The sequence below is a fragment of the Oenanthe melanoleuca genome, chromosome 4 (assembly GCF_029582105.1).
Source record: "Oenanthe melanoleuca isolate GR-GAL-2019-014 chromosome 4, OMel1.0, whole genome shotgun sequence".
NCBI classification, from domain to species: domain Eukaryota; kingdom Metazoa; phylum Chordata; class Aves; order Passeriformes; family Muscicapidae; genus Oenanthe; species Oenanthe melanoleuca.
The window spans coordinates 38,958,321-38,974,926 of record NC_079337.1 but is presented as its reverse complement, the minus strand read 5'-3'; the positions used below and the strand labels follow the sequence as shown (position 1 = coordinate 38,974,926).

Here is a 16,606-nt window from a genome sequence, read left to right as displayed (position 1 = left end):
GCTGTGCCGTACCCCTGCGCTGTGCCTTGCTGTGCTGTACTGTGCCGTGCTCCGGCTCTGTACCTTGCTGTGCTGTGCCGTGCCGTGCCGTGCCCCGGCGCTGTGCCTTGCTGTGCAGTGCCGTGCCGTGCTCCGGCGCTGTGCCTTGCTGTGCAGTGCCGTGCTGTGCCGTGCCCCGGCGCGGCGGTGACGGGCTCAGCGCTTCCGCGCCCGCCGCCGCAGCCCTGCCCCCGCCGCCTGCGCGGCCGGCCCGGCCTGGCGGAGAGGCGGGGGGATTTCCAAGCGCCGGCGGCCTCGCCGCTTCCTCTCCTTGTTTTGCTTTCGATCTGGCCCTCTCTCCGCCCGGGCGGAGGCACTGAACTTTTAGTTTTGCTCCCGCGATTATTCAGCGCCTGTTTTCATTTCCATTTCGTGTCCCCTGGCAACGGCGGTAACCTTGAGGAATTATATAAGGGCCGCGAAAACGGGCCGGCAAGGTAATTTTTAATAGTTTTCTATTTTTTTTTTCCTATTTATTATTTTCTCTTATCTAATTTTCATTTTATTTTTCCGCATTGCCGCCGTTTCCGTGTGCAGGGGAGCGGGGGCACCCGGGCAGATGCGCATCGGTTTTAAAAACAAAAGGTCGGGCTGCAGCGGCCGGGGCCGAGCCCGATTCCGCCGCTCCGTTTGAGAAGGGGCGCGGGGAAAGGGAGGACGCGGCTGCGGCGCGGATGGAGCGGACGGGGGGCACCGCCGCTCCCCGGGTGGGGAGCGAGCTGGGGCGCGCAGACAAAGGCGGGGGCGTTGGGTGGGGAGGGCCGCGGGCCGGGCCGGGCCGGGCCGGGGGGCCGCACTTGTTGCGGGGCTGGCGGCTGCGGCGGCTGCGATCAGGGCAGGGCAGCGGCGGCGGCGCGGGCGGAGGGGCCGCGGGCGGGGGTCGCTGAGGCGGGGGGGCGCTGGCGCTGCCCCCGGGGCCGGGGCGGGAAGGGGCGGGGCCGCCGCCTCACGGAGGGCCCGTTACACAAGCGGCGGGGCGGGGCCGCCGCCCCCGGGCCCGAGCGCCGCCGCCCGCCGGGCCTGGCCGGCCGAGGAGGGAGCCGGGGCAGCCCGGGATCCCGCCCCCGTGAGGGCACGGCGGCGGTGCGGAGCGGCAGATGGAGCGGGCTGGGGGCGGGCTCTGCCGCAGCGGCGGAAGGAGGAAGTGGCGCGGCCCTGGGTTCCCGCAGGAGCGGCCTCCCGGGCGGGCACGGCCGCCTTTGCAGGCGCCGTCCTGCCCCACGCCAGCGAGCAGCGGGCCGAGGGCTGCACGGCTGACCCCAGAGGGAAGCTGCGAACCAGGGATTTCTTTGTGCGCAGCACGCGGGGTCACGTTTCAAGCGTCTTGCCATGGCTGGGATGAAAGTTGCGAGTACCTGAAGGGCAGGACCCCTCGGCACAGATTCCCAGAGGTACTTAGGTCTTTAACTCCCGTTTTGATTAGTGTGAGCTAAACAGCAGAGTCTGTGTCTTAACCTTACTTGTTTAGACACAGAGCTCAGATAAAGGAATTCCGGAGGGCAGAGCTCTCCTTCCGGTGAGCGTACAGTTGTAATTTATAGCCCACCACACCGTGCTAAGGTCTTGCAGACCGCATTCTCTTGAAGGTACGAGCTGTTGTATATGAAGACCTCCGTTTCTGGAGATGAAATACAACATGTTTAAGTTTTCGGTTGTTTTATGCGAGTTTTAACAACCTTTGCAGAATGCCTGTGCTAGTACCCTAAAAAGAGACTTGAGTAGAGCAGCAACATTTAAATTCACCCTAATATAGAGACAGTCACACGAAAGTAGCAGAATTGATCTGGGAGGCAGATGGTCTCTGTCTGAATTGCAGTCTTTCCTTACCCCCAGCCCCTTCAGATGCATCAGTGTCCTTCTTTGGCCCCTGTTGGTAACATGCTGCCAGGGAATTATTCATGTGTCCCTTTCTTGTTGCTGGTAAACCACGATGAAAGGTGTGAGGCACAGTATCACTTCATTGTGGTCATGTGCCACACTGCAGCTCTTCAGTGAGATACAGGCATGGCAAGGTGTCAGCCTGCTGAGCCCTGTGTTATCCTCTGAGGCTGGAGGTCCCAGCAGGTTGGCAGATGCAGGTAGAGCAGTCAGTCATTATTATTGTTTGGCACATATATTAGCACTGCTAGCCAGTTACTTGCTGATGACAGAAGTGACAGATTCTAGGAGATGTCAAGTCAGTCTCTAGAGAAGAGCTGTTCATCACAGGCCATGCTGTGTGAAAATGGCTAAAGAGGTATGAGAAGTAACATGCAGGCTATTAGGAAGGGGGGTTAAAGGCCCTTTCTCCATTGAGAGAAGGTCTTTGATGTGTGGGACCAAGTGAATTTAGAGGCAGTTTTAATACAGAGTTTAGAAAATGATGAAGAAAAAAGGGTGCTAAGATTAAAGAGAAAACAAATATATTTTTTTGAATAAATAGAGTCTACATTAGAAGAATAGGCTTTATGTAAATAAATTTGCAGCCAGGCTATGTATGCCTTCAATGAAAACGTGCTTATATACACCATATCTATTTATTTATGTTTAAAAACCAAACAGTGGGGAAAAGCTGGTGGATAAGGATTGTAAAGTTTGTCATGACACTCACTCTCTCGAAGTGATGCATCACCTCCATGGTGTTAAAACATCTCCATGATAGAATACTTGAATTATCAAAAACTTTGTGGATGCATAGAGAGGACTGAGTTGCTTGCTTGTGCATGATGTGGGAAACATTTTGTTAAAGAGGAAATAACTGTTTGGGGAAGTAACACAGTGTGCCATGGCTTAATGTTCTAGGCCTGTGTAGGAAGAGTAGAGAGATTAGGGCTATATGACTGACTGCCCAACCTAGATGTTGGCAATAACTGTCCTATATTAAGGGAGCATAGAGAAGCTTTAAGAGTAGGAAATGGGATTGTTAATGAGAGGCCTCAGTTGCCTCCATGTAGATTATGGCCCAAAGTGAAATTTGCCCAAGTGCCAAAAACCCCTACTTTCTGGGTGTAGCTTGTACAGACACTGGTGGTAACAACTCTGGACAAGGTAGTGACCAGCAAGAATTAAGTTCAGGATTTTGCATTCAAAATCCCAGCCAATTCCAACATGACACTGGTCATAATGTCCTTAAACTCGATGTTTCAGGAGCAGCAAGAGCTGTTGTGGCAGTGTTTACTCTTCTGAAGTAGAGCTTCAAATAGCAAGGAAAGAAATTAATCAAGTGGTAAAGGGCAGCCAAAAGTGTAAAATAGTTGCAAGTGGCATGTACTTCTTCAAAGACATTAATAGTAAAGGCCCAGAGCAACTGTATGTCATCTGTCAAAAATACCAAAAAAACTGAGCAGACCAACAAGCAATGAAAAGCAGCTCAGTACAAGTAAAAAGACCACTTTCAAATGTTAAGGTTTTGTCTTCAAATGGGAAAGGGGGAAAAGAACATAAATCTGTGTCGAATAAGGTAAGCTGAAGAGCCATGCTGCTAAAAGGCATGAGAACAATTAGAATATACAGTATACTCTTTGAAGCACATCAAACCCAGGAAGCTTGCTGATAAGTTATCCATGGGTAGAAGGAGTGCCCAAGGAAGATAAAGTCAGTGGAAGAGTGAAACAAATTCTCTGAGCCTTGCTTCACCAAGAAAGAGTTTAAAGAGATTCTTTTGCCAGAGGCTTTCTATTTTTTTAAGGAGTGAACATGTCTGGGAATTTTTCAAAGTGAAGTGTCTGTGAGAGATGGTGTGAGAACAAACCACTGGGAAGGATGAAGTAGAAGGCAGGAGGTGATACTTGTAGCAGAGTTTTGGAACAGCCTAAATGGAAAGTTGCTGATGTGTTGCCTCTTGTACATAACTCCTTGAGTAGGCCTTTGGTCCTCCAGAAATAGGATGTAAACAATGAGCTGTCAGTTTTTCAGGGTTTCTGTGGAGACTCAGAACTTGAGGATGGGCATTTTTGGTTGGTTGGTTGGTTGCCAAGTATTAGGGAATGGGACCAGTGAACGTGGGTATAAATGTGAAACAAAGTGACAAAGACTAGGCCTGACTTTGGTTGCCAAGGACTTGAGTGCCATGACTCTTCTAGGGTTCTCTAAAGATATTGCTGGGGTGTTGTCTGGGTGATGCAGTCTACTAAAGCAGGGCCAATTTCAAGGTGGGATCAGTTTGCTTCAGGCTGTGCAGTCATGGCCAGTTTGCTAAGTGGAAAGAGGTTGTACCCCTCTCCCCCAGTCTGCCCAGGGCCGTGCCATTCAAGGGAAGGAGGAAGGGATAGGTGGGAATGCGACAAGTTTGCTGATTGTATTAACTCATTTGGAATATGGAAATCCCAAAGGCTGAACCACAAAGTCTGCAGCAGAATCTTATTTTGAAAATGTGGATGTAAGTTTGCAGATGAAGTTCAGTACAGACCAATTTCAGTGTAATGCACATGCAATCCTAATTTTCTGTACACAAAAATGGAGAGTGGACTGGCTTACTACTCGGGAAGAAGTCATACAACTTGTATAATCCAATGAAAAAATAAACTCTGTGCCAAGATGTGGCTAATAAAGGACAGGACAGGTTAGGAATTATTAGGAAGGAGTGAAAAAAAGTAGAAAACACCACTGTGCCACTACAAATCCATGTTGCTCCTCTCTCCTGATTCAGGAAGTAGTGAAAGTTGCTGAGCTACAGAGGAATATGTCAAAGATGATGAAGGGTAGGAAGGAGCTTTTGTGAAAGAGTAAGGAGCTTGGAAAAGAAGTGTCTGAAGGGACTGTGCAGATATTCTTTAAAATCATTAGTGTCATGAAGAAAGTGAAGAGGTGAGATAAATGACACCCAAATAAGACAATTGGAGGCAACTTCAAAAAAACAGAAGTTTGTCCTGCACTTCATAAATTGTGGTGCTCACAGCCACTGCATGTATGTCAGGAGTCTACTCGAGTTCATGAGTGATTTGGCAGTCTTTTGGAGAGAAACTTGCTGTGCAACTTAGCAGTCAGGACAGTTCAGTATCAAATTTTGAGCACTGACTGCTGACAGAGAATTACTTCAGACGCTGATCAAGAATCATTGCTGAAAACTGCTAATAGAAATTTCCACTGAGAAGTGTAAGCCACAGTCCATTTGCGGATAGCAGAGAGAAGCAAGGCCACATATTGCCCTTTGTTATGTGAAACTTGTAGCATAAGATTTTATCAAACTCCCAGGAAATAGAAAGTCTATGATGATCCTGTTTAATTTGGACTTGCTACCCCGGCCATTGTTAACCTGACACCAGTTACAGTCAGGTTAAGTGTATCCTGTATGCATCCAACATTGCATTAGGGCAGTACTCCTCCAAAAGTCCTCTGACATTTGCAGGATTAGAACCTCAGCTTGTATTTTATGCATCATGTGTTAAAAGTCGTGGTTCGTTTCTAGGTAAAGATACAAAACTAATCGCATGTTGCTCTTGCTTATCTCTGTGTCTCATTTGTAAAGACTGCTCTTTTGAAACCTGATTCTTCAAAGGCCTCCAATGATTGTGATATTGAGGGCATAAACCATGAGGCAGTGTTTACAGAAGTTTTATTGTAGCTTGTGCTGCTACAAACTGTGATTAGTGCAAAACATTTTCCGGTTTGTCCTTTGAGATCTCAAGTGCAAAACAAAACAACAAATAAGTAAGCTGAAAAGATTCTGGATAGGGTAAATTAGAGGAACAGATTTGTTAAGTTACATATTCCTCATGTAGGAATAGCATTATGTAAAATATCATTTGGTATAATTAAGTTAATTTCCTCTTGGGGCTTTTTGGTTTTGTTTTGGTTCAGTTTATTTCAGAAGTTTTATTGGAACTATAAGAAGGTTCTTCTTTGTATTGACTATGTGTAAACTCTTGTGTTAAGATGAAAATAGCCACTGAAAAAAAACTGAAATAAACAATTAACAGTTAGTGCAAGGAAATCCATATTAACAGTTTACAGTTTAATGTCAGCCTATGTGTATGTAAATATCTATATGCACATATATACATATCTGTGCATCTACACATATGTAAATACATAAAATTAAGATATTTTGTGTATAGCATACATAATATTGATAACTGAAAAGGTTTTTAAAACTTGCTCTTACAGTTAGTACTGGATATGTTTTTAATTTCTTGGGAGCTCATGAAAATTTTCTGGTTTTCTGAATGACCTAGAGAAGAAAGAAAGAAAAATGGTAAGCAGTACCACTGTAATGTTTGGCTTCTTAATTTGTAATGTATTGCAAGCCCAGCTTCCTGTATGCTGGAAATCTTCTGACCCTTTGTTTGCTTGGGAGCAGATTGCATTAAATCAAGCACAGCAGTCTTTAGGACAGGGCAAACATTTTATCTTGCTGCAGCTTGGACACACTTCCAGGAGCAAATGTGCCTGCATGTGGCATATTGTTTCACTCCAGGTGCAGAATTTAAATTTTAACTCTTATTTTAACATTCAATTGTTGCTATATAGGTTGCTATCTTTCAAGATATACTTGGAAGTAATAATTTTCATATTCCTGTCTGTTAAAGAGTAGGGCAGATTGCTGTTTGATGGTTTTTCAGCTAACCTTGATAGGCTTGGTTTGTAGCTCCCAGTATATTTCTGGTGTTAGGAATGGCATTAAGGTGCATCAAAACTAGTTAAATTTGTCCTTTGTTCTGAACTGCACGTGACAGTGGATGTTGTCCAACCATTTCCCTTTTGTTATAAAATTATTTTAAGTACTTTTTTAAGACTTAGATACTTAACATTAGTGCAGCACAAAAGAAGGAAGGGTTGCTTACGCATTTGGTATGGACAAGTGTGACCTGTGGTTAAGTTCTGCTTTTTGATATGTATGGAGGGGTATATGCAACTTGAAGGGCCTGATAAGTACACAGAAGACAAAGCCTGCACTGCAATATTTCTATTGATATTGGATGTTACTTGACAGCATTCCAGGCAAGCTCTTACAGCTTTATCTAAGCAAGATACTGCCTTTGTTGTTTAAAAAATTAAGGTAACAATACATTTAGCTCTTTATATGCATTTAATGCATATATGTATAACACGTTTGGTGTGTGATGTGGGCTTTTGTGCATTTGGTGTACTGGCTACTCTTTTAAGGTGTTTTCTTGAATCCTGTAAATGGACTTAATATGCAACTGAGACATTAATCAAGTGAAAAATAATGAAGTACTGAATTTAATTGGTTGAGGCATATAATTCTGTAGAAACAAAACTAAACAGCCCCACCCCAAAACACTTTCCAAAATTGTGACAGCATCTTAAAAATTTTATCTAAAATAAAAATAATTCTGCAATCGGAAAACAGGCAGGATAGGAGAGTAATGTTTTAAAATTACTGAAAGACTGCCTGCAGCATTTGAAATCCCAGCAGTGTTACATGAAAAAGATGAAAGCAACACTTGAGGATAAAATTGAAACCAAATATAAACAAAAGTGAAACTGACTCCGTTGGTTTTCATTTCCCAGTTGGCAAAAATGAAAGAATAAACACAGAGGAAAGAAGCATGAGAGCTTGAAAAATTAATTCAGTTTTGCCATTTATTTAATCTGTCATCTAAATTAGACTGCTACATGGCAGAACCCCCTTAGCAAACTGCACAATAGAGGGTAGGGGCTGCACTCCTGGTTTATCCAGGTACTACTTTTCACAGCCAGAGGTCTGAGCAAAAGCCCTGCAATATGGGAAGTGGCGTCTTCTTCAACAGAACAGAAAGTGTTGTTTTGAAATGCTGTGGCAAACACGTACACAAAGTACAGTGGAAGTGATGACATCCAGGATGATGAAAGGGAGTCAGTAATTCAGCTGGCCAGAGTGCTTGAGTTTTAGTCATGTTGAGATTCGAATTGCTGATAGAATTTGGTATAAAATCCATGGTCAGCCTTTTTTCTTTTTTCTTTTTTCTTTTTTCTTTTTTCTTTTTTCTTTTTTCTTTTTTCTTTTTTCTTTTTTCTTTTTTCTTTTTTCTTTTTTCTTTTTTTTTTCTTTTTTCTTTTTTCTTTTTTCTTTTTTCTTTTTTCTTTTTTCTTTTTTCTTTTTTCTTTTTTCTTTTTTCTTTTTTCTTTTTTCTTTTTTCTTTTTTTTTCTTTTTTCTTTTTTCTTTTTTCTTTTTTCTTTTTTCTTTTTTCTTTTTTCTTTTTTCTTTTTTCTTTTTTCTTTTTTCTTTTTTCTTCTTTTCTTTTTTCTTCTTTTCTTTTTTCTTCTTTTCTTTTTTCTTCTTTTCTTCTTTTCTTCTTTTCTTCTTTTCTTCTTTTCTTCTTTTCTTCTTTTCTTCTTTTCTTCTTTTCTTCTTTTCTTCTTTTCTTCTTTTCTTCTTTTCTTCTTTTCTTCTTTTCTTCTTTTCTTCTTTTCTTCTTTTCTTCTTTTCTTATTTTCTTATTTTTTTCTTTTTTTTTTTTCTTTTCTTTTCTTCTTTTTTTTTTTTCTTTTTTTTTTTCTTTTTTTTTTTTTTTCTTTCTCCTTTTTTTTTTCCCCCCCCCATTCCTCCTTTGGGGTCATCCACTTAGATCAGGGGCAGATCATAACCAAACTCCAGTATTAGTTTTGCTGATGCCATGAATGACTGTGAATGGTTTCACTCAATTTCCACAGATCAGTCAACAGCTAAAATGTACTTTGTGACCTTGAGAACTGTCTGGTGAGTTAGTCAAAGTATGGACAAATGGATGGCTGTGCAATCTCGAATGTCTTTCTCCTATTTAGAGATGTATGCTCCTGGGCTATATTGAAAAAAAGGTTGGATGTTGATGAGAAGCTTGGACAATCTCTGCTCAAGCTGTACTGGGGTGAAATGAAAAACTTTAATTCCAGAGGTCCAATTCTCACACATTTCAACACACTGCATCCAAGCATATAAAAACTAAGTTTTTTGGATGCCAGAACAATTCTGAGATTTGAGATTGATGAGAGAATCCAAAGAAATCTAGTTTTGTTTGATTTAATAATATTTATGCAGCTTAGATGAGAAATGAAGATGAGTTGGGTTGTCTCACTCTTGCTCACTAGTATTTTAGGAAACTTCCGCGACAGAAATAGCTGCTGCAGATCACAAAGTGAGGCTAATTGCTGTTGGTCTGTGGTCAACACAAAAACTTGAAATTAAAAACACATTTTGTAACCAGTCCTATTAACTATTCATATCCTGTATCTCCTGTGGCAGAGGAAAGAGTAGCATTTCTAGAAAAAGGAGCATTAGACCATATAATTTCAACAGGCATAAGTACAAACTTTAATACTTAGTGCACTTTAGGTGCATGCCTTTGTGTGTGCAAGAGAAAGATATTTCTTAAATTCTCCAGTGCCAAGCAATATCTCTGTAATAACTAATTCATTTTTTTTGTGCTCACCACATCTGTGTCTTTCATGGTGCTATTTTTGTAACTGTAAATAAGTTCATGTGACAGACATGTTTCCATCTCACAGTGGGTGATTCAGAGGATCCCAGCCCCCAAGTCTGTGCCTGCCATGATCTGTCTGTAAAGAAAGTGTCTAAGTAAACATTAGAGTGTTTTTCACAAATCTGAAAAAGTGTATACTTTTCTTGAATACCTTTTCTTAGAAGTAAAGGAGAAATTGCTTTGCTGAAAGGGCTGGGATTGCTTCTCTTGGTAAAGTTAGGCAGAGGCAATTTATGTCTTTTGCTGCTAGATCTGGGTGCTGTGCTAACAATTAGAAGTTTGGGTAGCAAAGGTGTAGTTATGGGTTAGCTATTAACTTCAGTGGTAGAAACTGCCCTTGCCCAGACAATAAAATGAAAGCTTTAAGCAAATATTAAATCACACTTTAGTGTAGTGTGCAAATAGTTCTTGCTGTGTGTTGCAGAACAGTATGTTATACAAACAAAGGTAGTTGTGAGAAACAAACCCAATCCAAGAAAGGTGGATTACATCAGGTGCAGGTCATGGTCAGTGAATGTGAAAACTCTTCCTTGAACACATTTCTCAGTGTTTGCTATCTGGAATAATTTTTTTTCTGCATCCCTGAGTGCCTCTAAAATGTCATTGACTTCTTGCAATCTTGTCTGAACTTCACAAGCCATCAGTGTGGGAGCAATGAGATCAAGCACTTTTACAATGGCTATTTTCTAATGTATAGCACCCTATAAAGCACTCACCCGTAATTAGGCAAAGGAATGTTAGGCAGAACACTGAGATAAAGGCTGCCCAGGCTTTACAAGGTACACTTACAGTTTAAGATCCCCATCTTGCAGGTATGTGCATGCATAATTTCCCACTGCTTTCAGAAGGACCCATGTAGTAAAAGTGCTTGTTAAAAACTGTAGGGATATCTCCTGTAAAGCTAGTCATGGAGCTCATGAGAATACAGTGGTCTAACAGAATGACGTTGAGTTGTATCAGTGAAGTGATTGTTTATAATCATTTGAGCTTTAATAACCTAGTTTTCACCGGGCTGGAAAATTCTTTATGAATCAAATGTCAAATGCTGAGCTTTCCTGGCAGCTTTAAAGAATGCACAGAGTTTGGCTTCCATGGATTCCAACTGACACAGCTAAGCAGCAGCAGCAAACACATGTAGGTATTCAGGAATGGATTCGCATATGAGTGCTTATTTCCAGGATAAAATTGATTATTTTGAGAATAACTGCTCCCCAGTGCAAGGAATTAATTACTCTCTGACAACCATGACAGCAAATCTCTTGTAAACAAGCCCCTCCCAAATTTGTGTGAGTGAAGTACAGGAAAGTCACCACCTCTCTTTTAGGCAGCATTTGAGACAAAAATATTTAGAAATCCCAGATACTGAGGACATCATGGTCGGTCATCAGGTGTAACACAAAGCTTAAGAAGAAGACAAATCAGATATTGGACTTTTTTATAAATAATCAATTTATAGCCACTTTTGAGACTCCTGGAGGAGATGGCAAGAGATACATGTCTCTTGTACAGATGTGTTGTCATCCTGATGCCACCAGAATCTGGCATCTCCCATCTTCACTCCCTGCAAGACCTGAGGTAAAAAATGAAAGAAACCTCCAGGAAACAAAGTATTTTTTTAAAGCTGAACCTGAAGCAATCGTTTTTTACTGTCACCAGACTAGCAGACATCGATGTGCATGCAGATGAGCTTTGTGGCAGGGGTACTGTGGAGATGATCTTTAGCAATATGTTAAAGACCTGGCCCAAATTCCCAGCTGATGTAGGTTGCTGCAGTGCCAGAGAAGTGGATGTGCTCAGCCACAGACATTGTGTTCTTCAGACATTGTGTTCTTCTAGTGTTGTGATAGTGTTCAACACAAGAGCCACCACAAGGGAAATTTCATTGTGGATATTGAGAGGCTGAAGCCTTACTTCATTATGGCTAAGTCCAGAAGCAAAAAAAGAGCAACCTTTGGGTTTATTGCATTAAAATAAGATGGATTTTCTTCAGTGAACTTCTAGTCTGCAAATCCAAAGGCTAACTTTAATGAGGCCTGAGATCACTGCAAAATAACAACTCATGTCTTTGCTGCTGAGGGAGAATAAGCTCTGCATGGCAACCAAAGGAAAAAGTCTGTTTTGATGTGTAACGCCTGAATCCCAGCCAGGGCGTGTTAACACCCTTTGGGTAGGACAGAAATGCTATAGGGCTGATGAAACACACTCCATATACAGTATGAGTTCTCACAGTACGTTTTCCTGGGCGTGTTTAACATGCAGTCTGCAATGCTGATTTCACTACTTTTGAGTTACTTTTGCCTTCGTTTTCTTTGGTTTTTGTTTTGTTTTGTTTTCAGGGAAAGTTGGATTGGTTGTTTTTTGCCCTCTGTTGCTTGAGGATAAAAGGGCTTTTCTTCATTCTACTTTGTGTATCGTTCCTGGGTACAGCAGCAGGATAGGAGCACATGCTGAATGCTTCCCTCCTCCTCCATCTGCCTTGCAATGAGGTGGGCACAACCTGAACACTGCATTGCAGAGCTTTGAAAAGTTGGGTAGCTGTTGCTAGCATGAATCTGTCATGCAGCAGCCTGATTTCCCAGGTTTTCACCACCCCACTAAGCTTTCCCCTTAGCAGCCATAGTTCTGTTGTAGCCCTACTACATTTCGTTTGGGTACCTGGGGAAGCAGGGGAAGTATTGCCTTGTGGTTGCCTGTATACATTCTTCTTAATGGCCAGGCCATGCCTTTCTTACACAGTCTGCCCAGACCTGTGCTCTCCCACCCTGCCTGCTCTCCAATTCTTGTCCTTCTGGCCTGTCTTGACAAAATTGCTTCTTTCCTGGCTGCGGTGAACTCCTTCTTGGTGATGGACAGGAAGGACATAGTCCTTTCTGCTGCCACCAAAACATTTTGAAAGAGCAGGAAAAATATTGCTGTTGCTACAATGTGGATCAAGTATTACAGCCGACACGAGCTGGTTCTGTGGAGCAGATCAGCCATGAATACTTTAATGGAACTCACAGCAAGAGGTGCTTAGTGAGAAGTAAATCTGCCAGTGATGTTTCCCCCTTCCTGTCCTGTTCAACAGGGCATCGCAGACAGAATAATGGTAAGGAAAAAAGAGGCACCAGTACATGCAATTAAAAGACCAGAGAGGGTAGGTTTTACTTTTTAACTATGAGTCCAGCAAGTCTGATACTGGTTTTTCTGGGTTTTCTGACTTTGTATCTGTTTTTCAAGTAAAGATTTCACTTTGAACCTGTAACCCTTGTACCTCTAAGAATGGTAATGCCCACTTTTGCTCATTTACTACTCTTTAATGAAGTAGTTTGCTCTTGGTTTAAAAAAAAAAATATTTGCATAATTTGGGATTATCAGAAAGAAGGCATATTCTGCAGCACCTGTGGTAAGATTCTCCTCCACCTTATGGCAGACAGGAAATGTGCCAGGCAGAGGTCTTGTCTCCCCACACACTGCAGGCAGGGGAATTCGGGTGTCCACAGTCAAAGCAGCTGAGTAAAGTGTACTTCTGTTGTCCTTTCAGTGTCAATCTCACATTTCTGAAGTATTTCTGGGCAGATGAGTCTAGCAGGTTTTCTTACCTGGGAGAAGGCTCTATCCCTTGGATAAGTTTGACTTGCTTTGGTCAGAGTACAGATGGTGAAATCTTTGAAAGTGGTATTCACAGCAGAATAGCTGGAAAAAGTGGTCATATTGCAAAATCCTATATGAAGGCAGAGTTCAGTCTGTGAGCAAAGAGCAGAATTTTGCTCCAAGTACTGTTCTTTAAAAAAAGATTTCCTTGTATACTGGAACAGTCTTGGCACAGATGCAAATACAGAACCCATTTCTCTGAATCCTAAAATTAGCATATGGTCTCATTTCAGCATATCTCTTTGGTCACATGGCATGATTGATGCTTTTCTTAACTGCATCGGCCTAGCAAACAAAGGGAATAGTTTAAAAGTTTATCAGCAAAGCACAAGTGAAGATAACTTTGCAAAAAAATAATATTGCCCATTCTGTATTTGCAGAGAAAAGATAAATTGATACCACAATATTCTGCACATGTCCTCTGAGGAACAGATGTTTTTCCACAGCTTTGAGCAAAGGCTGTGACCTACTTCACAAATGTGCCTCTAAGATCTCATCCCACCTTAACTTTTCACAATGGTTAATTTTTCCATATACTGACAAATCTTTTAGCTAGGTACTTTGTGATAGGGAAAGAAGAACTGCTTTTCTGGTTTTTTGTTTTGTTTTGTTACTATTTTTTGATGTTGTTCCATAGGAATATACTTTTAAGAAAGTACCCACAGGCAGAGACTAGCTTGTGTTTTTTGGGATAACCTTTGTGCCTTTTCAGTTATCCAGATGCTGCCAGAGTGAAACTGAAGGAAAGAGAACATCATGTACTGCTCAGATGTGGTGCTTGCCATGCCATTGCTTTCACTTTCTGTCTACAGCTGCTGTAATTCTAGTGAAGAGCTCTTCATTCTCAAAGGTTACACTTTCTGTAGGGCAGGAGTGTTATCTCTGTGAAGGAACAAACAAGTCAGACTTACTAGAATGTTCCTGTGGAGAGTAGGGAGGGACTACAAGCTCTTTATCAATCATTGTGGAGTAAGAATATGTGCATATGCAGATTGCAACCAGTTTATGGCTTGTTGGGGAGTAACCTTCACCATGTTCTTGAAGTTTCTCATTTCAAAAAATAGGTTGAACTGACTACAGGACTAGTACGAATAGTGCAGTAATTGAAGCTTCAAAGAGGATGAAAATAATCCCTCCATAAACTGTGGAGGCAGCCCATCCATGGGCCATGCTTCTTGAGTGGGAATAGTTCTTCACAGGCTCCCAGTGGCCTCCCTCTCCATGCAAATATCAGTGAGTTGGGGCTGATGACTTGCCCACTCACTGCTGGTTTGGGAATAATTTTATTGCTTTGTCTATCAATATATTTAAGCTCCCACCCCCAAAACAGCAAATGCCTCCGATTGTGGCCGCCTCTAATATTAAGAAAGGTGGTAAAAACAGAGCAAGAAAAGGGAAATTATATTTCTGGAGCTACCAGTCTTGATACATTTGTAGGAGGCATGGTTAAAAATAGTGATTTTTGAAGACTAGCTATCTTACTAAGAATGCCTTACTAAGAATCATAGAGTGATATCCTATCAGGTAGTCCTACTTACAATGTCTAAAGGAGCTCCTCTTTCAAGATAGGGTGGAAAAATGTTCTCTGAGGTCCCATCTGCAGCTGACTGTGTTTCTTGATGATTGGTCTTCCTTTCCTCCACCATGAGACAGTAATAAACCAGAAGAAAAAACAAACAGAAATTATTTTCAACATAATGCCAGAAAGACTTCAACATTGGGTCTCTGGGAGTATTAATAATTTTCCTGTGTTCTCACCAAGGACATGCTGGGGGTCAGTACTATCCAGATTTAAAGCTGCTGTCTAAAAGCAGAGGAACAGTTTTGGATTAAGGGGTTCCTCTCTGTCCTTCCCAGCTGCTCCTTCCCACTCCTAATGCCAGAGTGCCTTCCTCTCTTGGCTGTGCTGTCTCATGTATCTTTGAGCAGGGTGGGAGCCATGGTCCAGGTTCAAGTTGATGAAGGAGACTGCAGAAAAAAATGCTGCTTGTAAGCCTGCTAAGTTCCTACACTTCTTCAGAAAGTTGCCTATGCAAAGAGTAGCATTAGCATGCAGCAGAACTGGGATGGAACTGAAGGGTGATGGAGTACGAGGTACTTCTTTGCCGCTGGTGGAGCTGGTGCTGCTCCTTCCCTCTGCTCCTTCTTCTCTCCCAGGTGGCTCTGCTTCTCTTCCTGGCTCCATGCATGGTCTCTGCCATGTGGAGGAAGATGATGTCAAGTAACCCAAGGCAGGAATTAAGCCATTTTTCTCCTGGTTTACCAGAGTGTGAAGGTTCAGTAGGCAAAAGTAACCAGGCTTCTGGAGAGGTTTGCTTAGGCCAGAGGATTTTTTGCTAGGTGGGTTTTGCTTACCCACAGCTCAGGAGAACATGGTAGTGGTGAAGCCAGTGGGAACTGGATGTCTTGGCAGCTCTGAAAATACTGTTAGACATGCACTTGCCCTCAGTACAAAAAATACCAATAGCTATATGTAGTTTCTTCGAGGTGTGAATGTGCAGGGGAAGTGCAACATTTAAGCTGACCAGGAGTGGCAGATAGATGGGTAAGTGCTTTTAGTTTTACAGCCAGCTCCAGATTATAAATGTTGATGTTTTGTTCTTCTTAAAAGGATCAACTGTTTCTGCATTTTTTTGTTCAGCTGGGTAAACACTGGGGAGGAGTTGGCAAGAAACTTGGCATACCTGCTGTTTTGTAGGGCTTACCTTAGTTTCTATCTTTGTAGGTTTGCTTTATAATTGATATATTCTGTTGGATGATGAAGCTGGTGTCCTCTTAGGCAGTGGCCCCTGAAACTTTACATACTTTTGCTACCTATTTTGGAGCATTTCAAATGTCTTGACAAACTAGAATGATTCTTAATGTCAGGTGATTGAATCTGTACTCACTGATGGATGGACTCCAGGGTCTCCCACCTGGAGCCAGTAGAATAAGGCTTCAAGTGCACCCAGTAATGCCATTTATGGACAGATAGGAGCCACTTTTGAGGCCCTGAAGAAGCTGATGTTTCTTTCTGTGCAAATAAATCATGCATTTGACAGTTCTGGGTGGCAATATGGCACCTTCATTTCCACAGGCAATTACTCAGTAGAGTTGACTTGGTATTTTCATCAAAAGGATGTTGTTGACATGCAACTGACAAAAGTCCTGCTAGATCTTAACACCATTGTGGTCACTGCTGTCCTGAGGCAGACAGGTCTGGGAATGTCTTCTGAAGACATCCAGCTTTATTTTCAGCAGCATGTTCTCTTAAAGGAGCATGGGGTGGGCATTGTGTTTTGATGAACAGAAGCAAGGCTATGCTTACTCCTCTGTGAAGGACATATTTACAGAAGATTCCCACACTTCCCTCCAGTGAACATCACTGTAAGGTTATTTTTACCTGGGTTTGAATTTACTTTCAGATGAACAGGTCTTGGGAGCCACTCCCCTCTTCTCACAAGCCAAGCTTTTCTCCTGATTACCTTGGATTAATTTGTCTTGGTGTGGGTGATGGATAGGAAGGTGTGTGCTGACAGCTGCAGTTGCTAATCCCAGAGGAATCCCAGGGTGG

At 42.4% G+C, this 16,606-nt stretch overlaps 1 protein-coding gene across 3 annotated transcripts in view; it reads left to right on the top strand.

Annotated features, from left to right (window-relative positions):
- Positions 1-251: 251 nt before the first annotated feature.
- IRF2 (interferon regulatory factor 2) overlaps positions 252-16,606 on the top strand; it is a 40,153-nt gene continuing 23,798 nt past the window's right edge. Inside the window, exon 1 of one of the 3 annotated variants that reach the window (XM_056489712.1) lies at positions 252-476. The gene's annotated coding sequence lies outside the window, so the exon portion shown is untranslated. Of the gene's footprint in view, positions 477-1,171; positions 1,431-16,606 lie in introns of those variants that run through there. The other 2 variants (XM_056489714.1, XM_056489713.1) reach the window with 2 other exon arrangements.